General features: G+C 42.6%; 1 protein-coding gene across 4 annotated transcripts in view; it reads left to right on the forward strand.

Annotated features, from left to right (window-relative positions):
- Positions 1-25,232, forward strand: part of PIAS1 (protein inhibitor of activated STAT 1) — a 325,250-nt gene that overhangs the window by 168,891 nt on the left and 131,127 nt on the right. The gene's annotated exons all lie outside the window — the stretch shown is intronic.

A 25,232-nucleotide genomic window follows, 5' to 3' on the forward strand; every position in this document is an offset into this window, starting at 1 on the left:
ATTTGACCCCTAGCCTGGGAACATCTATATGCCACGGGAAGCGACCCTAGAAAAGGCAAAAAGACACAAAAAAAATTTTTTTTAATACATAAAAAAATAAATAAATAAACAAGTGATGACATTTTATATGGAGACCGGATCAATAGGAGTTTGCAAGGGGAGGGGAGGGTGGAGTGAGATATTCCAGGAAGGGGGACAGGGGCTGAGATAGATGCTGGAGAGCTCAGCCTCCAGGACTGTAACTGCCCTTGAAGGGCGTGGTTATTACCTCTGAAAGGGCTAGTTGTTATTGTCCTTCCTGACATTATTCCTAAACCCAGATATTTATTATCGTATACTTCATCTCCATTATCTTCTTTTGTGCAGGAACCCTGTGATGTAGGTGTTGTGGCTCCATTTCACAGGTGAGGAGCCTAAGGCTGGGCATCATCACATGGCTCAGGAGTCTTAGGGAGTCTGGGGCTGTGCCAGCCTGAGCTCCTTCACCAACCACCCTCCCCCCAGCTGCCTCAGGAGGGGTCACCTGAAAGAGTACCTGGTCCGCACCCATGCCTCTGGTATCAGTCACTCCTCAGGGAGCTGATGGAGGTATTAAAGCACTGAATTTCAGCAATCCTGCGGCATAATTGGGGTGGGAGGGGTGTTAAGCCAACAGAAGTGGTCTTGAATACAGGCTCTGCCATGCATTAACAGCTGTGTAAATGTGGGCAAGTGACTTAACTGACTCCAAGGCTATCCTGCTGTGACTTGAAACTGAGTTCCCTGCTTCACTAGCATGGGCGGTGCCACACAGCACCAGAATCTCCCCCAGTGCCAAGATGGGTGTGAGCAGCAATGTGCTCCTATCAGACACATCATACCACTGAGACAACCATTGGCCCTGCCCACATGGTCCCTTTAGGCCCAGCAATTCTGTTATCTTTGTGCCACATTGGAGATTTGGGCATCTTTTGTGAGTCTCCTTATAATCACCCATCTTAGATGAAGCCAATAGCCATTCCTCCCTGGGGATTTGCTACCTCCCAGAAATAAGAACCAGGCTCCCTGTGGATCAGGGCCCTCCCCCCACCAAGGAACTCTATTTTTGCCCCTAAGCATTATCTATACCTGCAAATAGCCTTCTTCCTTTCTTTCCTTTGCAAAACCTCTAATTTTCCCTCCAGCTCATTGGGTTTTGGGAAAACAAAAGCCAAAGAGCTTTTCCTCCTTCTGCCTTCTGCTCTACTCAAACCTGTCTTAAGGTTTCAGAGTTCAGAGCTGACCCTCTGGTTGAACAGGAGGAAAAGAGAGGAGCAAATAAGAGGAGGGGGGGTGCTGACAACATATTAAAATCTTAAAATGTAAAATCTAGTTACATAGTCAAGAGATAACTGAGGTCGCTGAACTGTAGAAGTAGGGTGGAGATAGAAGGAGATAAATAAGGTCAAGAGATGTGGTAGAAGAGTCATTCATTTTTTGCCAACCAATTCAATGTGGGAGTCATGGAATGCACAGGTCAATCAAACAAGGTGGCGAGTAGGGAGTTCCCGTCATGGCTCAGTGGTTAACAAACCCAACTAGGATGCATAAGGATGTGGATTCGATCCCTGACCTTGCTCAGTGGGTTAAAGATCTGGCATTGTGTGAGCTGTGGTGTAGGCTGCAGACATGGCTCAGATCCTGCATTGCTGTAGCTGTGGTGTAGGCCAGCAGCTGCAACTCCGATTAGACCTCTAGCCTGGGAACCTCCATATACCGAAGGTGCAGCCCAAAAAAGATAAAAGACAAACAACAACAACAAAAAAACCCCAAGGTGATGAGTAGTTGTCATTTTAGGTTGACTTTGAGTTACCTGCAAGTAAATTCATTGATTTGTCATCTCTTGACTGTACTTACTCAAGTGAACATGGTAGAAATAAATATGGATGTTTTAGATAGATTAGGCTGGATCTTGGGTACATGAAGTTTCATCATATGATTTCTTTTGGGTATGTTTAAAATTTTACATACTAACGTTTGAAAAAATAAGTACATAAATCCATCTTAAAAGCAAATTTTTACAATCCATCAACTTGTATATTATGACCAGAAATATTTGAACTAATATTTCAGATTCAATGTGAACACTTTATTCTACTAGTTAGATGTTTTCCATAACCCTTAGTTCTGACCTAATGAATCAGTAAAATTTTAGAAGGTCTCTTGCTAAAGGATGAAACAAGCAGACCAAGAGAAGAAGAAGTGAGGGGAAAAAACCTACAATTCTAAGAAACCCTGTCTGTATTTTCTTAGAGGTGAAACTAAAGCCAAAAAGGAAAAGGAGATTATAGAACCTTAGTGTACTTGGCTGTACCCTCAACATCATGGGGTAATGGGGAGAGAAGGGGAGCCAGAGCCTGAGGGCATGGAGCTAGAGAGAATGACCCTGCCATCAGACTAGCCCCCAGGGGAGCTGGCAGCCATCCAAGACAGTGTCCAAAGGGACATGTGGTACTCAGAATCAGACAGGCGGAAGCACCTTTGTTCTGGGTCATCAGTTGATTCAGAACAAGACAGCAGCCAGAAGTCAGGTGTTTAGAGAATTTTGGCCAGTTCCTCAAAGAGAGAGGCTGATGAATGTGGGCAGAGTGTCCTGGTCACGTGGTCCCTCAGTCAAGGCAGGAAGTGGCAAGACAATGAGGACACAAGGCAGATGCCTGCTGATTGTGGTCCTAAGGCTCCTTCTGGTTGGAAGGAAAGGAAACAACTCAGGTTACTCAACTGCTTTTAAGAATGCATCGGGAAAGTGCTTTGAACCCTCTCAACATTTCTTCTCTCCTTTTCACTGTAGCTTGTGACTTCTGAAAGGTTTCTATGAGGACATGGGGTCTGCAATCTCATGCCTGTTGCTCACTGTCTTCTCTGAATGTGTCTGGGCTTCTGTTCTACTGTCTGCTTCCCCTTCTGGCTTAGAATTCCCAAGGAAAAGACTCTGAGGTGGATATTTGTACGTAGGAAGTTTATTGGGAAGAATTCCCAAGATTGACACCTATGAGGAGTAAGAGACAAGGGAGAGGTTGGACTTTGGTGCAATCCACACAAAGGCCTTAGCCAACCATATGGGAATTCTGAAGCTGGGATGGCCTTTCAGAGGTGCTTCAGACTGAGACAATGGAGCCAGGCCTTTGTACTCTCATAAGGTTTTAGATACGGGCTGCTCCTGGGGAAGGAGTACAATCTGGCTGAGGGCAAGTCTAGGAGAGAGGTGAGTTGTGAATAGCCAATAATACCTGCAGGGGGGAAAAATGAGTGCCTCAGTCCTAAAGGAGGGTATGTGGTGCCATATCACAGCATCCCCTATATCTTCTGTTTGACTGTCCCCAAAAGAGTAATTCTGGTGGGCCCACTGGTCCCTATGCTGCAGAGAAATTTCCTGTTTGTCAGAGTTCTCATGCCTGGCACTCTACAGACTGGGCTTTACCATCTATCTAATCATATGGGGCCATAGGTTGCAGAGCTACCTGGCTCAGAGCAAAACAGCTTTCTCAGAAGGGCCCTAAAGAATGGCATCTCATGCTTCCAGTGCGATGGGTGTTGGAGAAACTCCAAGGCCCAGAGGCCCCAACAAGTGTGCAGAAGATCACCTCATCCCAAACCCACCTGCCTGAAGGACCTGTGGAGGCTAATGCCCTCCCTATGTTGGTCAGTATTGGCCTGGAACCCGTGTGGAGTTGAGTCTGTACATTGTGGGCTTGATGGTCTCAAGGTGAGAGAGCCTAAGGAAGCATTCTAACTCCACAACTTACTACTTTTAAGCAAGTCATTGGCCCAATTTTAGTCAGTTGGTAAATACTTAGTTAGCACCTATGTGCCAGGAAATACGCCTCGCATCGGTGAGTCCCTCTCTGGGCCTCAAGTTCCTCTTCATAAAATAAGCGTGTTGGGAAGTTCCTGATGTGGCTCAGCTGTAGCAAGCCTGACCAGTATGCATGAGGACGCAGGTTCAATCCTGGCCCCACTTAGCATTGCTGTGAGCTGTGGCATAGGTAGGAGACGTGGCACGGATCCTGCATTGCTGTGACTGTGGTTTAGGCCAGTGGCTGCAGCTCCAATTCAACCCCTCGCCTGGGAACTTCCATATGCCTCACATGCAGGCCTAAAAAGCAAAAATAAAATAAAATAAGGGTGTCAGAATAGATGATCTAAACGGATTTAAATTGTGGCCATCTTCTCAGAAATAAAAATCTACGATACACTGTCTGCCAATGTCAGATTTGATGTTAAGCATGCCCCCAGAAAATCCAAGATGTACAACTTTGCTGGACACCTATAGATGGACTCCATTCCCGGCTCCCCACCTTTATTTGTTTTCCCCAGACATTCCACATAGAATGACTTGGTCCTCAGAACTAGGGGTGGGAGCTCTAAGAATTATATGGTCTCCTATCTTGCTTATCTTTAAAATCATTTAAGTGTTTACCCTTATTTTTTGCATTCTTTACAATTTAAACCATCTGAGTTTAAATAGTCCCAAACGCATTCCTCAAACACTCTTCTTTAAACAAAGCCACGCCGTGGTGATTACACAGCCAGGTCTGTTTCCAAACCCTTGAGACTTTATAACTGTTTTATCTTCAGGACAAGCATGCATACCTCCTAAGAGCTTTGCCTTTGGTCTTTCAGAGACTGGTGCCACAGCTGCACTTCTCTCTAGCACTGTCCATAGTAGTTCAGGCAGAACTAAAGTGGGGCCACTAGCCACTGCTACAGGTGCAGCCCTAAAAAGACACACACACAGGGAGTTCCCATCACGGCTCAGCAGTTAACGAACCCGAATAGTATCCATGAGGTTTCGGGTTTGATCAGTGGGTTAAGGATCCACATTGCCATGAGCTGTGGTGTAGGTTGCAGATGCTGCTCAGATCCCGAGTTGCTCTGGCTCTGGGGTAGGCTGACAGCTACAGCTCCGATTAGACCCCTAGCCTGGAAATCTTCATATGCTGAGTGTACGGCCCTAAAAAGACAAAAAGACCAAAAAGAGAAAAAAAAAAAAAAAAAAGAATAGAGCTGTATTAGGTGGATCAGGAGGACCCATATTAGAAAGGTACAGAGGGACCTTGAATTTTTGTCATTATTATTTTTTTCTTTTGTCTTTTTAGGTCCACATCTGCGGCATATGGAGGTTCCTAGGCTAGAGGTCAAATCAGAGCTGTAGCTGCTGGCCTATACCACAGCCACAGCAACATGGGATCTGAGCCGAATCTGCAACCTACACCACAGGTCATGGCAACACCAGATCCTTAACCCACTGAGCAAGGCCAGGGATCGAACCCATGTCCTCACGGATACTAGTCAGGTTCGTTAACCACTGAGCCGTGAAGAGAACGCCCCAGGCTTTGAATTTTAAATAGGTGAGCCAAGTGGTATCCCTGGGAAAGTGACATTTGAGTGAGATGGAAGCCATCAGGGTGTTTATAGTTTTTGTTAATCTGTGTTTTTTGGGCATGCCCATGGTTTACGGAAGTTCCCAGGCCAGGGATCAATCCCACCCAAGCCATAGCGGTGACCCAAGCTGCAGTGACAATGCCAGATCCTTAATCTGCTGTGCCACAAGATAACTCCTGTGTTTTTTTTTCTTAATATCCTTTTTAAAAAAAGGAAAAAAATTATTTTTTATTAAAAAACTTTTTGTGGAGCTCCCACTGTGGTGCAATGGGATTGGTGCCATCGCTGGAGCACTGGAACACAGGTTCAATTCCCCCCGCCCAGCACAGTGGGTTAAGGATCTGGTATTGCTGCAACTTTGGCTTAGGTTGCGACTAGGACCCAGATCTGATCCCTGGCCCGGGAACTCCATATGCCACCAGCAGCCAAAAATGAAAAGAAAAACTTTTTGTTATAAACAACTCAAAAAGTACATGTAGTACCCAGCGAAATTTTCCTTGTGTCCCTTATACTTATTATGCATGCTTCCTCAGAGGTTCTTATTTTTCTTTTTAATTTTTTAAAATTAAAGTATATTTTAAAAATTATAGTATAGTTGATTTACAGGAAAACTCCTGTTAATCTGTGTTGTAAAGTAGGGATTGGCAAACTTTTTCTATAAAGGGCCAGATAAATATTTTATCCTATGTTCGCCATGTAGTCTTTGTCACAACTACTCAAAAAATTGCTGCTCTGGTGTGGAGGTATAATGTGTGAAAATAAGTGTAACTTTGGTCCAACAAAACTCCGTTGTTGTGCACTTTGGAATTGTGTTTAATTTTCATGTGTCACAAAATATTATTCCTCTTTTGATTCCCCCCCCCCATCTTTTGAAAATATGAAAACTATTCTGAGCTTACGGGCTGTATTTGGCCTTACTGATTTGCTCACGGACAAGGAATGACAGGGTATAATTGAGCTTCTGCCAGAGCAGCCTGGCCGCTGTGTTGAGAAGAGATTGGAGGGAGAAGCACCGAGACAAATGGAGGTCATGGCTATCAGCTGGAGGAAAGGTGCTGCTGATCCTTGGACCAGCAAGGTCACGGCAGTTACATTCTCATTTATCCTCCACCATCCTTGGAAACAGATATTATAATGATCCTTCATGTATACTCAGGCTCTCACAGGTAAGTGACTTTCCTAAGGATACAATACACACACATGGTAGAGCTTAGATGTGAAGCCCAGTTCAACTGCAAACCATGGTTCTCAACAGTCACACCTCTATGGTCATGTCACGTGGACTGTATTATACCAAATTGCACACGAGAACACTGAGACTCCAAGAACTCAGGAAATTTGCCCGAGATCAAGTAGGTCTTAGTGATTCCAAAGCTATTACTCTTATTACTAACCGAGGCTATTTCTCAACCTAAAATGGGATTTTTGCCCACAAGGTGCTTCTATTCTAGGTGAGAGGATTCTTTTTTTTTTTTTTAATTTTATTTTTATGGCCACGCCCATGGCATTTGGAAGCTCCCAGGCCATGGGATCAAACTGGTGCCTCCAGAGTGATCTGAGCCACGCAGTCAGGCTCTTAACCCACTGTGCCACAGCAGGAAGTCCGAGAGGATCCTTTATATGAGTGCCTCTGAGGTGCCAATAAGGTGACCAGGGCATGCAGAGGAGGTGGAGTGACATTCACCTGGAGTGGGAGGAGGAAGGGATTGATGGAAATATTGCTGTTTGCCACAGATGTTAAAGAATAGCTAGCTCTTAGGCGATTCCTATTGCCATCAGGACTGCTTACCGTTTTTTTTCAGAGCTAGTTTGTTTCTTTTGCTTGTTGTTTGGGATGGGGAAAACAGTATCTTAGGAACAGTATTATTCCTCTGAGGTCATGTGAGAAAAAGCAGTGGGGCCCTTAAAATGCATCTCATTTTATATATATATATATAAAATAGAGAGAGAGAGACAGCAGCAGCAGTATATATCTCAATATTATATATATCATATATATAACTTTTAACAGGTAGAAGGAAATACAATTTTTAAATAAAAATTGCTCAAAGGGAGTTTCTTCTATGGCACAATGAGTTAAGAATCTGATTACAGTGGGTTAAGAATCTGACTGCAGTGGCTCAGGTTGCTGTGGACGAGCAGGTTCATTTACCAGCTGGCTGCAGTGGATTAAAGGATCTGACATTGCTGCAGCAACATCATAGATTGCAGCTGTGGCTTGGGTTCCAAATGCTGCAGGTGTGGCCATAAAATTTAAAAATAATTACTGGGAGTTCCCGTCGTGGTACAGCAGAAACGAATCCATCTGGGAACCATGAGGTTGAAGGTTTGATCGCTGGCCTTGCTCAGTGGGTTGGGGATCCACTGTTGCTCTGAGCTGTGGTGTAGGTCACAGACGTGGCTCAGATCCTGTGTTGCTGTGGCTGTGGTGTAGGCTGGCAGCTGTACCTCTGATGAGACCCCTAGCCTGGGAACCTTCATATGCCGTGGGTGTAGGCCCCCCATAAAAAAAAAATAAATAAAAACAATCACTCAAAATCTCATACCCTGAGATAACCGCTGTTCAATATATTAGAGTATGCCTGTGCATGTTTTTTCCATGTGTAAACACACCTTTCGAAAATGGGACTACAGGTATATATTGTTTTATAGTGAGATTTTTCCCACTTCACATATTTTAACCATTTTCCCACATGATAAAATGTGGAAATTTCATTCTATAAAGTCATTTGTAATGGTTGCAAAGTATTCCATCATTCACTTCCTCTGTAAATGGTAATTGAGCACCTGCTGTCTGAGAGGCCCTATCCTGGGCTCTTCGGATACATCAATCAACAAAAGTGAGAAAAATCCCCATCCTCATATAACTTACATTTTAGCAAGAGGAGACCCGATATTTTTAAAAAAAGAAATGTAGTAAGTAAATAAATATAGGGCCTTGTTGGCCATTGTAAGGATTTTTATATTTGCTGTGAGTGAAATGGGGAACCATTGCACTGCCTATTGTGTGAGTATGTAATTTATTCAACCAGTCCAGGCATTGGTTGAATATTTAGATTATTTCTAATATTTTGCTACTGTAAAGTACATATTTTTATATACAGATACACGAGAGACACTTTTTATTTATTGGATGTTTGATACTTTTATCATAAAAGTAATATATTCTAATTGTGACAAGTGAAACAATATGGAGATATATATAAAAATTTTAATTATCTCCTCACTATCCTCTTTCAGTTTCACTCTTCTGAGATAAAGTAAATCTATCAGGAAAATAGAAAATACATTGATATTTTAACAGAGATAATTTTATCTAGGATGGAGTTGATATGCTAGGCGTGTACTTAAGTGCAAAAGTTGGCCACATCTCATCCACAAGCTATTTTTGTAAATAAAGTTTTATTGGAACAGAGCCAGGCTCATTTTGTTTCTGTATCATCTATGGCTGTTGCCATGCTACAACATCAGGGTTGAGTAGTTTTGACAGATACAATATGGCCTGCAGAGCCTAAAATATTTACTGTCTGTCCTTCATAGCAAAAGTTTGCAAATCCCTGCTCCAGGGGATTGGAGTGGTAGGCAGAGTAATAGTCCCCAAAGAAGTCTACATCCTAGTCTAGGTAAACAGTTATTATGATACTTTACATGGCTAAAGGGACTTTGCAGGTATGGTAAGGTTTAGGATCTTTAGATGAAGGGAGTATCATGGATTATCAATGTGGATTCAATGTCATTGCAAGGGTCCTTACAAGGAATAGAGGGAGGCAGGAGAATCAGAGATTTGAAGATGCTATGATGCTGTCTGTGAAGGTGGAGGAAGGGGTCACAAACAAAAGAACCAAGGAAGCTTCTTTTGTTTTTGTTTTGTTTTTTTTGTCTTTTGTCTTTTGAGGGCCGAACTCGCAGCATGTGGAGGTTCCCAGGCTAGGGGTCTAATCGGAGCTTTAAACACCAGCCGACGCCACAGCCACAGCAACACTGGATCGGAGCCACATCTTCGACCTACACCACAGGTCACGGCAATGCGGGATCCCTAATCCACTGAGGGAGGCCGAAACCTCATGGTTCCCAATCAGATTTGCCTCCGTTGCGCCATGGCGGGAACTCCCGAAGGAAGCTTCTGGTAGCTGTAAATAGATTCTTTTCCAGCCCCTTCAGAAAGAATGATAGCTAGCTGACTCCTTGATTTTAACCCAGTGAAACCCCATTTTGGACTTCTGGCCTCCAGAACTATAAGATAAATTTATGTTACTTTGGAGTTCCCATTGTGGTGCAGCAGAAACAAATCTGACTAGGAACCATGAGGTTGTGAGTTCGATCCCTGGCCTCCCTCAGTGGGTTAAAGATCTGGCATTGCTGTGAGCTGTGGTGTAGGTTGCAGATGCAGCTAGGATCCTGAGTTGCCGTGGCTGTGGCGTAGGCTGGCAGCTGTAGCTCTGATTTGACCCCTAGCCTGAGAACCTCCATATGCCATGGATTCGGCCCTAAAATACAAAAAAAAATATGTTGTTTTAAGCTACTAAGATTGTGGAAATATATTAGAATAGCAGAAGCAAACTAATCCAATTGACTTAACAGGTACGAAAAGACTCAGGAGGCATGGGGGCATTGAGATAACAGAGAAACTGCAGGAAGTGGCTCACCACCCCCAGGACTGGGGAACCGAGGGAAGTGGCCAGGGTTATTTAAACTCAGAAACTGGGAGAAGAAGCCTTGTGGAGCTGGGACCCCGACCTGTGAGGAGTAGATACCAGAGTAACCATGCTCTACGGTGGCATCACTAAGCTCATTCTGGGGATGTGGAAAATACTGGAAATTGGAACCAGCTGTTGCTGCCAGAGTGAAAAAATTACTGGGGCCCCTCCAACAGGAAGAGAAAGCCATCAGAAGGCAAATAGGAAGTCCTTCCTCCAGCCTTCCTGTCTCCCTCCAGCATCCCTCATTAACAGAATGTAACAGACAGAAGCTGGCAAAGCAGAAGTGTGGTTTGTGTCAAGTCTCAGCTCTGGCATCACAAAGCAGAATTAAAGGTTTTTGACCTGAGACAATAGTCTGTAACAAGTACACAATGGTAATGATTTTGTCCGTATGTTACACACTTTTCTATATGCTCATACAGTGATCTGTCCCATGTATTACAGGATTTTCCGTTTTCTTTTTCTTTTTTTTTTAGGGCCCCACCCGTGGCATGTGGAAGTTCCCAGGCCAGGGGTCCAATCGGAACTACAGCTGTTGGCCTACACCACAGCCACAGCAACACAGGATCCGAGCTGCGTCTGAGACCTACACCACAGCTCAGGGCAACGCTGGATCCTTAACCCACTGAGCGAGACCAGGGATCGAACATGCAACCTCATGATTCCTAGTCAGATTCGTTGCCACTGTGCCACAACGGGAACTCCCCTCCCTTTTCTTAGAAAAAATGTGGTCATAGTATACACACTGTTTGGAAACTTGCTTGCTTCATTAAACTATATATCACGCACACCTTTCCAGGTAAGCTTACTAGAGCAATTTCACGTTTAAAAAGCTGCTCAGAGAGTTCCCGTTGTGGCTCAGCAGGTTAAGAATCTGACTGGTATCCACGAGGACGCAGATTTGATCCCTGGCCTTTCTTAGTGAGTTAAAGGATCCAGTGTTGCTGCAAGTTGAAATGTAGGTTGCAGACACCGCATGGATCTGGCGTTGCTGTGGCTGTGGCGTAGACTGACAGCTTCAGCTTCGATTCGACCCCTAGCCTGGGAACTTCCGTATGCTGTAAGTGCGGCCCTAAAAAGACCAAAAATAAATAAATAAATATTTGAAAAATTAAAAAGCTTCTCAGTGATATCTCATGGAAATGCCACAATTTATCCAGTCTCCCAATTTCAGTGATTGGTTAGTTTGGCATGTGACTCATTCCAGTCTGGGGTCCATTGGGGCTAAGGATGTAGCCAAACCTATGTAATCATGTGCCTGAGAGTATGAGGAGGGCAGTTCCTCCAAAAGAAAATCTATGTGCTTTGGGCAGAGGGAAAAAGAGTGCTGGAGAAGGAAACAACAGGAGTTCCCGTGGTGGCGCAGTGGTTAACGAATCAGACTAGGAACCATGAGGTTGCAGGTTCGGTCCCTGCCCTCGCTCAGTGGGTTAACAATCCGGCGTTGCCGTGAGCTGTGGTGTAGGTTGCAGATGCGGCTCGGATCCCGCGTTGCTGTGGCTCTAGCGTAGGCCAGTGGCTGCAGCTCTGATTCGACCCCTAGCCTGGGAACCTCCATATGCCGCGGGAGTGGCCCAAAGAAATAGCAAAAAGACAAAAAAAAAAAAAAAAAAAAAAAAAAAAAGGAAACAACAAATGTCTGCTACAACTTCCTCATATCTTTTGCCTATTGTCCCTGTTGTGTTGTTTTGTTATCAATTTATTGATGGTCTTTGAATATAGCTAACATTAGTTAATTCTTTATATATGTATTGCAGATGTTTTCCCATCATATGTTTTCTTTGTCTTTTACCATATAAAACTTAAAATTAGTATATAGTCCAATGCAGCTTTTTCTTTTTCTTTTTTTTTTTTTTCCAGGGCCATACCTGCGGCATGTGGCAGTTCCCAAGCTAGCAGTCCAATCGGAGCTATAGCCCCTGCCCTACGCCACAGCCACAGGAACGTGGGATCCAAGCCAAGTCTGTGACCTACACTATAACTCACACCAACGCCAGATCCCTGACCCACTGAGCAAGGCCAGGTATTGAACCCACGTCCTCATGGATACTAGTTGGATTCATTTCCACTGTGCCAATGTTGCTTTTTTCTTCTTCTTTTTCTTTTTTTCTTTTTTAAACTTTATGGCTGTGGCTTTCCTTTCCTGTTTAATGTTTTCTTCCTACAGAATTAAGTACTCTGGTCACTATACTGGTGAGGAGAGGTTAGAGGTACTGTGGCAACAAGAAAAAAAAAAGCCCTAAAATCTCAGTGGAATAGCTCAATAAAAGTATTTCTGCTTACAATACATTTTGGATTGGCAGAAATCTGTACGGGTTGTAGTCACTCAGGGGCCCATAGAGGCTGCGTGTTAGTTAAGATGTGCTTCTACAAACACAAACACAGAGGGAAGGAGAGGAAGAGGAAAGGATGAGTCAGCACTGGCTCTAAGAGCTTCTGCCCCAAAATGACATCCATGACTTCCTTTCATATTTTATTGACTAAATTCAGTCACACAGTCAGGATTAATTTCAAATGGAAAGGGGAAGTACAATTCTTCCATGTGTTTGGAAGAAAACCAAAATAATTGTGAACAGCCATGAGGACTACTATAATCCATATTTTAGCCACCCAATGCCTTTCCCACAATAAAAATCTTCTCACTCACCCTTTCTGAAGGGAGTCAACCCCCAAATCCCATTCTGCTTGGACTTTTATTCTCACATTTTAATCCATTCAGAGATTTAAGTGTAGACATAAGGTCAATAGCCTTGATCAGAATCTTACTATAAGATTGAGGGTTTTTGTTTTGCTTTGTTTTGTTTTTTTCTGTTTTATTTTGTTTTTTTGTTTTGACTATACCTGTGGTGTGTGGAAGTTCCCGGGCCAGGGACTGAAACCCACGCCACTACAGTAATAATGCCAGATCCTTAACCTGCTGCACCACAAGGGAACTCCTGTAAGACTGAATTTTCAATGTTTGATCTTTTATCTTATTTGTAATGAAAAGCACTCTGTCCTTCAACTCTGCAAATCTCTGAATTTCTGGACTCTCCTTTGTCTTTCATTCCTACTTGCAAACCACCCAGTCCCCCACCACCACCCAATAACTTGTCAAATATAGTCAAACCATACTGTTAATATTATGTTTTCTTTTTTTTTTTTTTTTTTGTCTTTTTGCTATTTCTTGGGCCGCTCCCGCGGCATATGGAGGTTCCCTGGCTAGGGGTCGAATCGGAGCTGTAGCCACCGGCCTACATCAGAGCCACAGCAACGCGGGATCCAAGCCACATCTGCAAACTACACCATAGCTCACAGCAACACTGGATCGCTAACCCACTGAGCAAGCGCAGGGACCGAACCCGCAACCTCATGGTTCCTAGTCGGATTCATTAACCACTGCGCCACGATGGGAACTCCAATATTATGTTTTCTAATTGCTTCTTCCAGAGCTACATGTTCATTAGATACATAAGCTACCTTCCAAATAATTTCAGGCAAACAATTTACCAAATATTTCACCATTGGGTAACATGACTCACCGTCCTTTTCACCGCCAATGACACTTTTTAGGTTTTTGTTCTGGTAGCATAATATTTTAGGGATTAGGTCAAAATAAAGTATGTTATGCTATAGTTACAAACTCCCAGATCTCGATCACTAAAAACAATAAAAGTTTTTGTCTTGCCTCTGCTACATGTCCAACATGGGTCAACAGGGCCATCTGTTCACTGAAGTCACTCAGGAACCTTAGCTGATGAAAGATCCACTTTGAGCATGTGCTTCCACAATTATCACAGCAGGGAGGTAGGGGGATATGGCACAGATCCATGGCTCTGCCTAGAAGTGACACATCTTCCTTCTCCTAACACTTGGGGTATTTGTGAACAAACTTAATGACTATCACAGGTTTGTTTTGTTTTGTTTTGGCTGTGCCCTGTATATGCATAAGTTCGCAGGCCAGGGATTGAACCCAAGCCACAGCAATGACAATGCCGGATCTTTAACGGGCTAAATCACCAGGGAACTCCTATCAGGGGTATTTTTGTTTTAAAGGTTTCTTGCCGTGAAATAGAATATAGGTGGCAGGAGTTCCCGTCGTGGCACAGTGGTTAACGAATCAGACTAGGAACCATGAGGTTGCAGGTTCGGTCCCTGCCCTTGCTCAGTGGGTTGACGATCCGGCGTTGCCGTGAGCTGTGGTGTAGGTTGCACATGCGGCTTGGATCCTGCATTGCTGTGGCTCTGGCGTAGGCCGGTGGCTACAGCTCCGGTTCGACCCCTAGCCTGGGAACCTCCATATGCCGCGGGAGCAGCCCAAAGAAATAGCAAAAAGACAAAAAAAAAAAAAAAAAAGAATATAGGTGGCAATAATAATCTGGTAGCAATAACAACCTCTCACTATCCACATCACTGGGTCTAGTTTTTTAACTCCAAGTAGGACTTTTGCTACTCTATTTTTGTGGTTCTGAGGGCAGGCCACCAGATTCTCAGCCCACCTTTAAAAATTTTTAATTTTGCTTTAAAGCTGAATAAAAATATCTAATCCTTAAGAATGAGTTCCTTTTTACTACATCACACTCACTTAAAATAACTCATAATTGGGATATCTCCTTATTCTTTCTTCCTTACCTGATATTTAGTTCTGCAATTCTGTTAAAAACTGAAAACCGGAGTTCCCGTCGTGGCGCAGTGGTTAACAAATCCGACTAGGAACCATGAGGTTGCGGGTTCGGTCCCTGGGCTTGCTCAGTGGGTTAACGATCCAGCGTTGCCGTGAGCTGTGGTGTAGGTTGCAGACGCGGCTCAGATCCCGCGTCGCTGTGGCTCTGGCGTAGGCCGGTGGCTACAGCTCCGATTAGACCCCTAGCCTGGGAACCTCCATATGCTGCGGGAGTGGCCCAAGAAATAGCAACAACAACAACAACAACAAGACAAAAGACAAAAAAAAAAAACAAAAAAAAAAACTGAAAACCGTGGTTAGTAATGTATTTTGCAAAAGGGTCAGTAAAGATAAAGTAAGTGTTTGTTTGTATTCAAAATGAAAAATCTTATTTTGTTTTTATTTAAAAATTTTAAATGGCCTTTAGTCCACAAAAATAGAGGATATTCATGAAGTTATGATGATCTGCTTTGTGGAATGGAAGAATGTTAGTGAGAGAGAAATGTGAACTGTTGTTTAGCAACTAAAAGGTTAATATAAATATCTGGGCATATTTGAGAAGTAGCAACATGAGGCAGCTTTCTAATATTTCATCCTGAAATTAGATCCAAGGTCTATCTTGAAGCTAGGCTCCCTAAATGCAGGTTTCTTAATCATTGGTTGAAAATGACTTGACAGAAATTATGTTGTGTTAAACATTACCGGGAGGATGGCTGCTGAAAACTCCTTGCGTGTAAAGAAACAGACCATTGAGAACTATGTCTAGATACTCGTGTTGCAACAGAACAAAGTGTAGGGAAAAAATAATGTATACATGTAAGGATAACTTGATCCCCTTGCTGTACAGTGGGAAAATAAAATAAAATAAAATAAAAAAGAAACAGACCAGACAGCAGGGAAGCAAGCAAAGGAAGCATTCATTCATTCATTCATTTATTAAGCTGGTATTCACTGAGTTCCTGTTACCTGTCGGGTTCTGTTCCCAGTACAGTGGAAAGTAAGGCAGATATAAACCCTGACCTCTTGGAGCTTACACTTAGGTATAAGTCAGCACCAAGTAGACAAACAGATAAAATAATTACACAATGTGATAACTACAGTGAAAAAAAAATGAACCAGAGAATGATGGCATCAGACAGGATTCTTGACTGCAAGCAAGAAAATCTACTTAGGTTAGAAAAAGAAAAAAAAAAGTTATCAGAAGATAACTGGGGGAGTTCCCATTGTGGCTCAGCAGTTAACCAACCCACCAGCATCTATGAGGACTCAGGTTCGGTCCCTGGCCTCGATCAGCAGGTTAAGGATCTGGCGTTGCCGTGAGCTTTGGTGTAGGTTGAAGACATGGCTTGGATCCACATTGCTATGGCTGGTGTAGGCTGGGGGCTATGGCTCCAATTGGACCCGTAGCCTGGGAACCTCCATATGCCACGGGTGCTGCCCTAAAAAGACAAAAAAAAAAAAAAAAAAAAAAAAAAAAAAAAAAAGAAGAAGAAGAAGAAGAAGAAGATAATTGGGAACTTTTAGGATCAAAGGGAGCCTGGACAAGTGGACTTGGAACATGAATCAAGAACCCTGAGAGATCCGGAAATGGGAAAGCAGGAACCACTGAGAAGGTGGTGCTACAGAAAGCTGTGCTTGCTGGGTCTCTGCCCTTATGTCTCTGTGTCTCTCCAGAGAACCAGAGGTTTTGCCTGAATAGGCTTGGTTCACACAATTGTTCCCCTAGCTGAACTGAAAAGCTATTCTTCCTCTGCTTCTGGCCTTGGTTTGGGTAGCTAGCTCTGAACACTCACTTCCCACCAAAATTTTCACTATGGGGAATTCCCTCTGTGAGGTCTACTTTACTGGATGTGGGTCAGCCAAAATTAGGGCAAATACTGACTAGAGGTGAAATACACTCTACTAACAGTACTGTCTTAGATATCTCAGAAAGAGTAACAATTAAGCTGAGCCAAACCCATTCTTTTGCTCTTCCCAGATTTGCCACACTGTGATTTTAACGAGTGTTTCCCTGATTCTCAGTGGGTTAAGATCTGGCATTGCCGTGAGCTGCAGTGTAGGTGGGAAGCTGCAGCTCTGATTTGACCCCTAGCCTGATGAAGTTGAGGATCTTTTTTATACATCTATTGGCCATTTGGAATATGCTCTTTAGTGAAGTGCCAATTCAACCATCTTGTCTGTTTTTGCTCTGTTGGGTTGTCTGCTTTTTGGTTGTTGTTGTTCAATTGCTTTGAAGAAGTTTTATAGACTTTTTGTATAATATTGTAAATGATTTCTTTTGTTGGATACATGTATTTCAAGTATGTTCTCCCACTAGTGGCTTGGGTTTTCTTTCTGTGTGTGTGTGTGTGTGTGTGTGTCTGTGTCTGTGTGTGTGTGTGTCTGTGTGTATGTCTTTTTAGGGCCATACCCTTGGCATATGAAGGTCCCCAGGCTAGGTGTCGAATTGGAGCTCTAGCTGCTGGCCTATGCCACAGCAACACCAGATCTGAGCCATGTTTGCAAACTATACCACAGCTCACGGCAATGCCAGATCCTTAACCCACTGAGCGAGGTCAGGGATCGAACCTGCTTCCTCAAGTTTACTAGTCAGATTCATTTCTGCTGAGCCAAGACAGGAATTCCAGAAATAGAACTGTTTATAGTATTCGTTTATAACCCTTTTTATTTTCATGAAGTTGATAACAATGTCCACTCTTTCAGTTTCTGATTTTGAGAGTTCCCATTGTGGCTCAGTAGTAACAAACCCTACTAGATTATAAGAAAGGAAGGTTCAATCCCTGGCCTCGATCAGTGGGTTAAGGATTTGGTGTTGCCATGAGCTGTGGTGTAGGCTGGCAGCTGCAGCTCCAATTTGATCCCTAGCCTGGGAACTTTCATATGCTGTGGGTGTGGTCCTAAAAAGAAAAAAAAAAATTCTGATTTTAATAATTTGAGTCTTTCTTTGTTTACCTTAGCCAATCTAAGATCTAAAGATTTGTCAATTTTGTTGATTTTCTCAAACAGCCACCTTTCAGTTTTGATGATTTTCTCTATTTTTCTGTTCTTTGTTTCCGTTATTTCCACTGTAATCATTATTTCTTTCCTTCAGCTATCTTTTGATTTAGTTTGCTCTTCTTTTTCTAATTTCTTAAGATGTACAATTAGATTATTGATTTAAAATCGTTTTCCTTTTTTGAATGTATCTCTTTATAGCTAAGTATGTTTTTTATTGCACCCCATAAATTTCAGTATGTTGTATTTTGTTTATATTTGTTACAAAGTATTTTGTAATTTCTCTTGTGGTTTATCCATATATAAGGTCTTTCTTTGCCTCCTAGAAACTTTCTTTTTTTTTTTTTTTTTTTGTCTTTTGTCTTTTGTTGTTGTTGTTGCTATTTCTTGGGCCGCTCCTGCAGCATATGGAGGTTCCCAGGCTAGGGGTTGAATCAGAGCTGTAGCCACCGGCCTACGCCAGAGCCACAGCAATGCAGGATCCGAGCCGCGTCTGCAACCTACACCACAGCTCACGGCAACACCGGATCGTTAACCCACTGAGCAAGCCCAGGGACCGAACCCGCAACCTCATGGTTCCTAGTCGGATTCGTTAACCACTGCGCCATGACGGGAACTCCTGCCTCTTAGAAACTTTCTTGACTTAAAATTTGTCTGATAATCATATAACCATTGCAAGTCCCTTTTTTGTTTGTTGGTTTTGTTTTGTTTTCCCAAGAAAGCAAAGTAAGGGTTATTTAAGTGATAACATGTACTCAAGAAGTGGGCAGTCTCAGGTGAGTAGCTGTAGCAAGTCTCTTTTGGTTATTATTTGTATAGAATATTTTTTCATCTTTTTACTTTCAACTACTTCGTGTCTTGTATCTAAAGAGTGTCTCTTACAGATAGTGTATAAATGAATCAGGTTTTAAAATACATTCTGATAATCTCTTTTAATTAATAAGAAAAGTCCCTTGGAGTTCCCTTGTGGTACATCAGGTTAAGGATCTGGTGTTGTCACTGCGGTGGCTTGGGTTGCTGCTGTGGTGTGGGTTTGATCCCTGGCAAGAAGAAGAAAGAAGGAGAAGGAGAAGGAAGAAGAGGAGGAGGAGGAGGAGGAGGAGGAGAAGAAGAAGAAGAAGGAGAGAGAGAGAGAGAAAGAAAGAAAGGAAAGAAGGAAGGAAAGAAGGAAGAAAGAAAAGGGGTTCTGGCTCAGCAGTAATGAACCTGACTAGTATCCATGAGGATGGTGTAGGTCCCAGGTGCAGCTCAGATCCTGCATTGCTGTGGCTATGGCTAGGCTGGCAGCTGCAGCTTCAATTCCACCCTAGCCTGGAAATCTCTATATGCCATGGCTGTTGCCCTAAAAAGAAAAAAAAAAGAAGAAGAAAGGAAAGACTTTCTTTTGCCATTTAACTATTTATCTTCTATATGATCTATATACTTTTTTTTTTAGGGTGGCATTTGCAGCACATGAAAGTTCCCAGGCTGGGGTCAGATTGCAGCTGCAGCTGCTGGGGATTGCTAACCCACTGAGTGAAGCCATGGGTTGAACCTACATCCTCATGGATATTAGTTGGTTTGCTACCACTGAGCCACGATGGGAACTCTGATTTATATACTTTTTATTCCTCAATTCCTTCACTGCTGCCTTAAATTTTTTTTGGTTGATTTTTGTGTAGTATTCTGCTTTAATTCTCTTCTTCTTTCCTTTTATGTACATATTTTAGTGATTTTTCAACCTAACCTGAATAGTACCAACTAAATTTCGATAATATACAAACACTCTTGTTCTCGTGTATCTCTATCCCTCCTTCTTTATGTCGTTATTGTCACAAATTGCATCTTTATACTTTATGTGCCCATTAACATAGATTTATATTTATTATTTTATGCATTTGTCTTTTACAGAGAAAAAAATTACAAACCAAAAGTACAGTATGATTGACTCATATTTATTTATGTTTGTTCCTTTACCAGTGTTCTTTCTTTATTCACATGTCTAAGTTATTGTTTACTGTGCTCTCACCCCAAAGGATTTCCTTTAGCATTTCTTCTAGGACAGATTCATTAGTAACAAACTCTCTTAGCTTTTATTCATCTTAGAATGTCTTATATTCTCCTTCATTCTTGAAGGATAGTTTTGCTGGATATAGTATTCTTGACAGTTTTTTTTTCTTTCTTTTAGCACTTTAAATATATTTCCCTTTTAAGTTAGAGCTTAAAACAAAAAACACCTTTCCTGGAGTTTCCTCATATTTCAGTGGGTTAAGGACCTTGTGTTGTCACTGCTCTGGCTCTGGTTACAGCTGTGATGCTTGGTGGATACAACCCCACAGGCCCAGGAACTTCTGCATGCTGTGGGCAAGGGCAAAACAAAAACAAAACAAACCAAAAAACCAAGCACATTTCCCAGTCTTTGCAGTTGACTCTGTGTGGTGGTATTCCTTTAATACTTAGCCAGGCCTTTTGAAATTCTTCCTCAGCCTTCACTTCCTGGTTGTGAAACAGAAGGAGAGGGGGCAGGGCACAACAAAAAAAAAAAATGACAGCCATTGAGAACCTGACAAAAACTGGTTAGTCCCAAGTTAGCAGAAGATTCAGTTTCCACTAGACCTTGAGGCTCATTATACCCTCATTGTAATACATTAGCAAACTAAATAATACTCCTACAGGTGACATGACATTTCAGAGGCTGGCCATAAAATACCAAAAAGTTGGCAGTGGCTCAGTTCCTGGAAATCTCCTCCCCTTCCCCAAAAATATTTGGGATAATCTCCCACTCATTAGCCTATGAAATTACCCAAGCCATAAAAACTTATCTTCCCATGTATTGGGGACTCTTGCCTTCTGAGATGGTCCACACTCTTTGGAGTGTGTTTCTCCCAGGGCTGCCCTCTCACCTTTTTTTTTTTTTTTTGCTTTTTAGGGCCACATCCTCGGCATATGGAGGTTCCCAGGTTGGGGGTCTAATCGGAGCTACAAGCTACCAGCCTACGCCACAGCCACACCAGATCTGAGCCGAGTCTGCAACCTACACCACAGCTCATGGCAACGCCGGATCCTTAACCCACTGAGAAAGGCCGGGGATCGAACCTACAACCTCATGGTTCCTAGTCGGATTTGTTTCTGCTGCGCCACGATGGGAACTTCTCTCTCGCCTTTTGAGATGGACCACATTCTGTCTGTGGAATGTATCTCCCACACTGCTCTAGCCTCCTGAGTTGGCCCACACTTGGTCTCTCTCAAATCTACTTCTTACCTATCACTTGGCTTCTTGCTGAATTTCTTCTGCATAGAGTCATCAGAACCTGATCTTCAGAATGTTATGAGACCAGGTGTGTGATTTTAATTAAAAAACAGTGGGTCGAAGGCCTAGTCTGAGTCTTGGCTGGATTAGAATCCCAGTCTGTAGAGTCAAGTCCTGGCCAGTGGGTTTGAATCCCAATCTGAAATGTGTGGTTTCAGTTGCACTGAACATTTAGATCAGCCAGTGGTAAAATCTTCGGGTCTTCTCTGGTCTTTCCTTAGCATGCATCTTGTCTCAGGCACATGCGTAACTTTCTAAATGCTTCCTCTATGCACAAACACTTTTGAATTTGAATGCTCTAATTTCTTAGCATGTTTATCTCCCCAGCTTTTACTTCCAGGATTTAGTCGTCTGTTGTATGTACCAGCTATAATCTTTGGGCTCAGGCAGGTGCAGTTTATTTGTTCACCTTACAGTGTTTTCAAGCAAAACCCACTGCTTTTCTGTTTTGGATTCACGGTTTGGCAAAAGACCAGTGCCTTGAAGTTAGCCTCCAAAACAGAACAGACAAACTCAATGATTACCAGGAATCAAGGTTCCATGATGGGAAGGTAGACTTCTATCTTTAAGACTGCTGCTGGAGTTCTGGTCATGGCACAGCAGAAATGAATCTGACTACGAACCATGAAGTTGTGGGTTCAATCCCTGGCCTTGCTCAGTGGGTTAAGGATCCAGCATTTCTGTGAGCTGTGGTGTTGGTCGCATACATGGCTTGGATCTGGCATTGCTATGACTGTGGCATAGGCTGGCAGCTGTAGCTCCGATTAGACTCCTAGCCTGGGAACCTCCATATGCTGCAGGTGCGGCCCTAGAAAAGACAAAAAAATTAAAATAATAAAAATAAATTAAAAAAAAAGTATCCCATGGTATAGATGTATCAGCTTATCTAGATGTTCACTCATTAAAGGATATTTGGGGAGTTCCTGTCATGGCTTAGCAGTTAACAAACCCGACTATTATCTATGAGGACATGGGTTAAGGATCCAGTGTTGCCATGTGCTGTGGTGTAGGTTGCAGACATGGCTCAGATCCCAAGTTGCTGTGGTTGTGGCTGTGGCTGGCAACTGTAGCTCTCATTCCACCCCTAGCCTGGGAACTCCCATGTGCCATGGGTGCGGCCCTAAAAAGACAAAAAAAAAAGTGATATTTGGATAGTTTCCAGTTTGGGTCTCTTATAAAGCTGCTATGAACATTCTTGTATAGTCTCCTGCATGAAAATAAGTCCTCATTTCCATGGGGAGAATTCCCAAAGATATAATTGTTATATTATATGATAAGTATATTTTTAATTTTCTTTATTTTCTTTTTAGTTTTCAAAGAAATCGCCAAACCCTTTTCCAAAGTGGCTATATGATTCCCACCAACAATATATATGTGATCCATAGCCAAGGAAACTGCCTAACTCAAGGTCATTGAGACGTACTCCAAAGTTTTCTTCTAAGAGTTTTATAGTTTTCATTTGTTTGCTTTTTGTGGCTGCACCCACAACGCATGGAAATTCCAGGGCCAGGGATTGAATCACAGCTGTGACCTATACCGTGACTGTGGCAACACTAGATCCTTTATCCCACTGTGCCAGGTAAGGGATCAAACCCATGCCTCCACAGTGACTGGAGCCACTGCAGTCAGCCTCTTAACCCACGGTGCCATAGTGGGAACTCCAAGTTTTATAGTTTTAACTCATATTTAGGTCTATGACTCATTTGAGGTTAATTTTTAAGTGTCAAGTGAGACCCACAATAGTTTTAAGGTCCCACAAAAAAATGTTTCAAATGTTTACAATCAGAAGAAAAAAATGAGTACATTCAGCTTGGATTACATTAGTTTTATACTGATGCAGATATAAACTATAATTTTTTAAAATTTTTTTCTAGAAGAAGGGACCTCTGAGATTACTTCTCACATCAAATATGTGGAGTCTTTCCACAACAATTTTCCAACACCAATTTGGCATCTAAAATTCAGTTTTGACAGTAACTACAAGAATAAGTTCAGACTCCATAATAAGTACTTAATCTCAATCTGAAGGTTTTATATACCACATATGAATTTCCTATAATTCCCTCTGTAGTTTTTTTTTTTTTTTTTTTTTTTTTTTGGTCTTTCTGTCTTGTCTTTTCTAGTGCTGCATACGGCATGTGGAGGTTCCTAGGCTAGGGATCTAATTGGAGCTGTAGCCACAGGCCTATGCCAGAGCCACAGCAACGCCAGATCCGAGCTGCATCTTTGACCTACACCACAGCTCATGGCAATGCCAGATCCTTAACCCACTGAGTGAGGCCAGGGATCAAACCCGCAACCTCATGGTTCCTAGTCGGATTCGTTAACCACTGAGCCATGATAGGAACTCCCCTCTTTAGTTGTGATAATTCACTGAAATGACAGAACTCAGGAAAACAGTTTACTTACCTTTGCCAGTTTATTACAGAGAAAATAACTCAGTTAACAGCCAAATGGGAGATGCAGAGAGCAAAGTACAGAGGGAGGGGCTGCAGAGCTTCCACACCCTCTCAGGCATCCTCCTAGTACTTCCCTATATTCCTTCACCTCTTTCTAATCTTGTCTGGTCTCCTGGAGACCAGCACCCATCCCAGGAGCCCCACCCTAAATCACCTCATTAACATAAATTCAGGTGTGGTAGAAAGGGGCTCATTATGATTAACAAAAGACAATCTTATCATTCAGGAAATAAGAGTTTTAGGAGCTCTGTGTCAGAAACCAGGGACAAGTCATCTTTGTTAATATACCGGAATCCCTAGAAGGCAAAAGTGCCTAGGGCCTCATTGCCTCATCAGTTGAGTAGTCTTCCTAGCAGTACATTTTTGAAATTGTGGCAGACTGCAGTTAGGGTGACAATAGTGAAAACAGTGAAATGGGCAGACCTGGGATATGTTTTAGAGGTAGGGTCAGCTGGACTGGCTGATGGGTTGGATATGAGAGGCTATTGAAAGAGTGAAACCAAGAATGAGTTCCAAGATTTTATCTTCAACAGGTGTGTGGATGATGATGCTATCCTCTGAGAATAGCGAAAGGAGCAGGATTGGGGATAAAATAAAGGCAGTTTTGCTATGATGAATGTGAGATGACTATGAGCCACGAAGGAGAGATATTAAGTAGCCAGAAGGATTTGTGAATCTGGCTTTTTGGTGGGGAGGTCTGAGCTGGACAGAAATCCAAGAGTCATGAGTTGGTAGACTTAAAGTCAAGGAGTTGCATGAGATTCACTTGGGAGGGAGTAAAATAGAAAAGAGGATAAGAACTGAGCCCTGGAGCACTACAACATTTAAATATTGAGCCAAAAAGGAGAAATCAAAGGATTTTGAAAAGGAAGCCAAAAGAGGGAATAAGAAAATCGAGACCATAAGATACTGAAGAAAGTTCGGAAGGGAAAGTGTTTCAAAAAAAGGAAGCTTGTCAACTGTTGGCAGTTCTGCTGAGAGGTCAATTTAGATAAGACTAGAGAATTGGCAATTGACTTTGGAAACCTGGGCATCATTAGTAATCTTGATAAGTGATCTAGGTGAGGGAATTCCAAGCTGGATCAGAGTTGGCTGAGAAGTGAATGTGAAGTGAGGAAGTGGGGAAACAAGCACTGTACAGAGCTCTTGAAAAACCTTTTTCAGAATTTATGCAGTGAGGAGAGCAGAGAAATTGAGCAGTTCTGATTTTGCAGTCATGAACGTTTGTTTTGGATGGGAGAAATTTCAGTATGTTTATATGCAGATAAAAGTAATTTAATAAGAAGTTCCCTTGTGGACAGTGGGTTAAGGATCCCAGTTGCCACAGCTCTAGCGGGGGTTTGACTCCTGGCCCAGGAACTTCCACGTGCCATGATGCAGCCAAAAAAAAAAAAAGGTAATCTAATAGAGAGGGCAGAAAAATAATGATGCTGGATGCTGGAGGCAGGGTAGAAGTAAAATCTTTAGGAATGTGGGAGAGAAAAAAAATCCAGATCCAGTAGAGGGATTGGCCTTCATAGTTGCAGGGACACTTCATTCATAATGACCCAAATGCTACTATGCCTATGTGTAGTTTTGGTAGTGAGAAGACAAGGGACTTAGTATTTGGTTTATTTTCCATCAGATATGAGACAAAGTTGAGCAGTAAAATGTGGAGTTTGGGAGGAGGAACAGGAGGCTTTTAGAAGAGAGGAAAAGGTGTGAAATAATTCTTTTATCATGTCTACTTAAATGGTTTAGTGGTG

This window comes from Sus scrofa, chromosome 1 (assembly GCF_054392235.1).
Source record: "Sus scrofa isolate SSC_HxYL_T2T_F1_AM1 chromosome 1, Sscrofa_HxYL_maternal_Yorkshire_Landrace_v2.0, whole genome shotgun sequence".
NCBI lineage: Eukaryota > Metazoa > Chordata > Mammalia > Artiodactyla > Suidae > Sus > Sus scrofa.